Raw genomic sequence first — 3,846 nt, forward strand, 5'->3', positions numbered from 1 at the left:
CCGCAAATGTTAAGCTCAGTAGCTATTCAGGACAAGCAATCACTGTGTTAGGACAGTGCAGCCTTCTTGCAACATACAAAGGACAAACAAAACTTGTGTCATTGTACGTCCTTCGTTCTTCTTCTGCAGTGAACTTGTTTGGTTTACATTTATTTCAGTTGTTTAACTTGTCTATAGTCAATTAGGTCCTATCAGTGAACCAGACTGTGCCTTCAGACAGTGTTTCTCGTCTATGTGAAGAGTTTGCAGACATTTTTGCACCGGGCCTTGGTTGCGCTACGAACTATAAAGCACATTTGGAACTGAAAGTAAACGCTCAACCGAAATTTTTCAGAGCACACAACGTTCCCCACGCATTGCGTGATGAGGTCGCAAGAACCTTACACGATTTGGTGTCACAAGGTGTAATTGAACGTGTGCAGGCTTTTCTCTGGGCATCACCCTTAGTAATTTTGCAAAAGCCTTCCGGAAAATTGAGACTTTGCGTGGACTTCAAGGCAACAGTGAATCCCCAACTAGTGACTGCAACTTTTCCTTTACCCCGCCTGGAAGATCTTTTTGACAAACTGTGCCCGGGTAAATATTTTTCGAAGTTGGACCTCGCAGATGCGTACTTGCAAATACTGATGGACGAAGAATCCCAGCGCGTCTTGGTGGTTAACATGCATCTTGGTTTGTATCGCTTCAAACAACTGCCATTCGGGTGTGCATCCGCCCCTGCATTGTTTCAGCAATATTTACAAACTGTTTGTGAGTGGGTCCCTTCTGCAGCAAACTATCTGGACGATATTGTGATCTCCGGAAAGACAGAAGAAGAACATTTAGCCAATCTCAGAACATTATTTCAGGTCTTGCGACAAAATGGTCTTCGCTTGCGGAAGGACAAATGTGTGTTTTTTGCTCGTGACTTACCCTATCTGGGCCATGTACTCAATGCCCAAGGCATACATCCCAGTCGAGAGCACCTCCGTGCCATACAAGACTTGCCTTCGCCGCAGAATTTGAAGCAGCTACAGAGTGTGCTGGGAAAAATCAATTACTACCATAAATATGTGCGCCACGCCTCTTCCATTTCAGTTCCGCTTCATCGCTTACGCCGTAAAGGTGTTTCGTTCGTCTGGACGACGAAATGCGAACGCGCCTTTCGCCAGTTGAAATCGGCGTTGCTTTCCAGTACTTGCCTTACGCCATTCGATCCCCGGAAGCCCCTTTTGTTGATGGTAGATGCATCGGATTTCGGGATCGGTGCTGTGCTTGCGCACAAAGATGGATCGCACGATCGCCCTATTGCCTTTGCGTCCAAATTGCTCTCGTCTGCACAAAGAAATTATTCACAGATCGAGCAGGAAGCTTTGGCTCTCGTATTTGGTGTTACAAAGTTTCATGATTTCTTGTATGGTCGTCACTTTACCATCTTCACAGACCACAAACCTTTGACATCGCTTTTTCATCCGAACAAGCCTGTACCTCCACGTGCAGCGCAGAAATTCATTCGGTGGTCTATTTTCCTCTCGCAGTACCGCCACGATATCTTGTATCGGTCCACTGCTAAGCACGGAAACGCCAATGCGTTGTCCCGTTTGCCTGTTGCTGAGGATAGAGCATTCAATTCTTCCGAACTTACTTGCATGTTCATTGATTCGGAAACCGATGACGTGGTCGAATCGTTTCCGATTGATTTTCGTCGTGTAGCTACAGCCACAGCTGCTGACCCTGTCCTTACTACCGTTCTGCGTTTTGTTGCTACGCAATGGCCCTTGTCAAAGTCACGGATCGAGGATCCGTTGGTTCGCCGATTTTTTGCTCACAAGGAGAGACTTTTTGTACGACGTGGTGTTTTGCTGTTGCGTTCTGATAATGATCAGTCCAGGGTCGTGGTCCCACGTTCGTTACAGTCCTCTGTCTTACGGCTTCTCCACCAAGGACATTGGGGTATAGCGCGAACGAAACAATTTGCTCATCAGCACTGTACTTGGTTCGGAATCGATGCTGCGATTACGAATATGTGCTCTTCTTGCATGGCGTGCTGCGGAACAACAATCCGCACCACCGCGGAAATTCTTTGCATGGCCAAAAGCCACTTCCCCTTGGCAACGCTTACACATCGATTTTGCTGGTCCCTTCTGGAATGCTCGATGGTTGGTTGTGGTAGATTCATTCAGTAATTTTCCTTTTGTTGTCCGGATGTCTTCCACGACGTCATCTGCCACCATCCAAGCGTTATCAGCTATCTTTTGCATTGAAGGTCTTCCACAGACTATTGTTTCCGACAATGGCCCACAATTCATGTCCGCAGAATTTCAGTCATTCTGCAAGGCCAATGGTATTCAACATCTGACGTCCGCGCCGTTTTCGCCACAGTCCAACGGTGCCGCTGAACGATTGGTCAGGACTTTCAAGTCCCAGATGTTGAAGTTGAAAGAGCCTCATTCTCGGGAGGACGCCTTATTGCTCTTTTTGTTCACGTATCGTTCTCAGCCGCGAGATGGTCGCTCGTCGGCTGAGTTGTTGCACGGTCGCCCTCATCGCACCTTAATGGCTTTGCTGCATCCGCCGCATCAGGTTCCTGTGCAGCGGCAGACTCCTGCTTTTGCCGCAGGCGACGTTGTATATTATCGCAACTATCGAGGTTCCCGGCGTTGGCTCGCAGGGCGCATTCTTCGCTGCCTCGGCCGCGCTATGTATCTGGTTTTGGGGGCCTCTGGTGAGGTGCGTCGGCATCTCAATCAGCTGCGCCTCTGTCGTCGCCTGGGCTCTGCCGCTCCCCGTCTGCTTTCAGCGACGGTGCCGTCCGGTCAGCGCCCTGGGGACCCATCTACTGGCTCGCCTCAGCCCCAGGTGTTCCCGACGCTGCCTTCCATTTTGCCCCATGGCGACGCGCCGCCGCCGCCGCCGGTTCTCCCGCCGGCGACGCCCGCAGTGGACGCGTCGCTGCAACCGCCGGGCGCCTCCCTGGGTCACGCGCCGCCGATCGCTTCCCGTGACCAGCTGTCCTCCGACATGGAACTCTTGCCCGCTCCGGACCACATGGCGTCTTCGCCCATCGGGTGCCCCGACCAGATGGAGGTCGACCCTTCGTCCCCTCCTGTCTCTTTACGGGCGCATACACCGCATGTTGGCGTGCACCCTGGACTAGGTTTTCAGGCGTTTTCTAGCTCCCCTCGGACCGAATGGCAGGGTGCGGGTGGCACAGCCTCGCCTGTTCTTAGGCTCCCCACCTCGTCGCATACATCAACATGGGGTCCTCCCCCCGGCGGGCGGAAGCCTTATAACACAACCGTACGCCGATTTGCGGGGGAGGAATGTGGTGTCACCGCCAGACACCACACTTGCTAGGTGGTAGCCTTTAAATCGGCCGCGGTCCGTTAGTATACGTCGGACCCGCGTGTCGCCACTATCAGTGATTGCAGACCGAGCGCCGCCACACGGCAGGTCTAGAGAGACTTCCTAGCACTCGCCCCAGTTGTACAGCCGACTTTGCTAGCGATGGTTCACTGACAAAATACGCTCTCATTTGCCGAAACGATAGTTAGCATAGCCTTCAGCTACGTCATTTACTACGACCTAGCAAGGCGCCATTATCATTTGCTGTTAATCTTGCGATGCATGTACAGTCAGACCGATGTTCACCAATTATGGATTTAAGTTAAGTATTCCTGACGCTACGTACTTTTCTTGATAGTATAATTACTTTACCTGTTCCAGGCCTCACGCCAGCCTGCGTGAGCTTAAAAGCGTGCCTTTCGGCTTCCTCCAAAGCCCGTGAATTGGCTCCTGCCAATTCGCAACAAACACATACTTTATAAGCCCGATGCTGAAGGCCAACCTATCACGCACACCCTACTA

Source organism: Schistocerca serialis, chromosome 4, assembly GCF_023864345.2.
Source record: "Schistocerca serialis cubense isolate TAMUIC-IGC-003099 chromosome 4, iqSchSeri2.2, whole genome shotgun sequence".
Taxonomy (NCBI): domain Eukaryota; kingdom Metazoa; phylum Arthropoda; class Insecta; order Orthoptera; family Acrididae; genus Schistocerca; species Schistocerca serialis.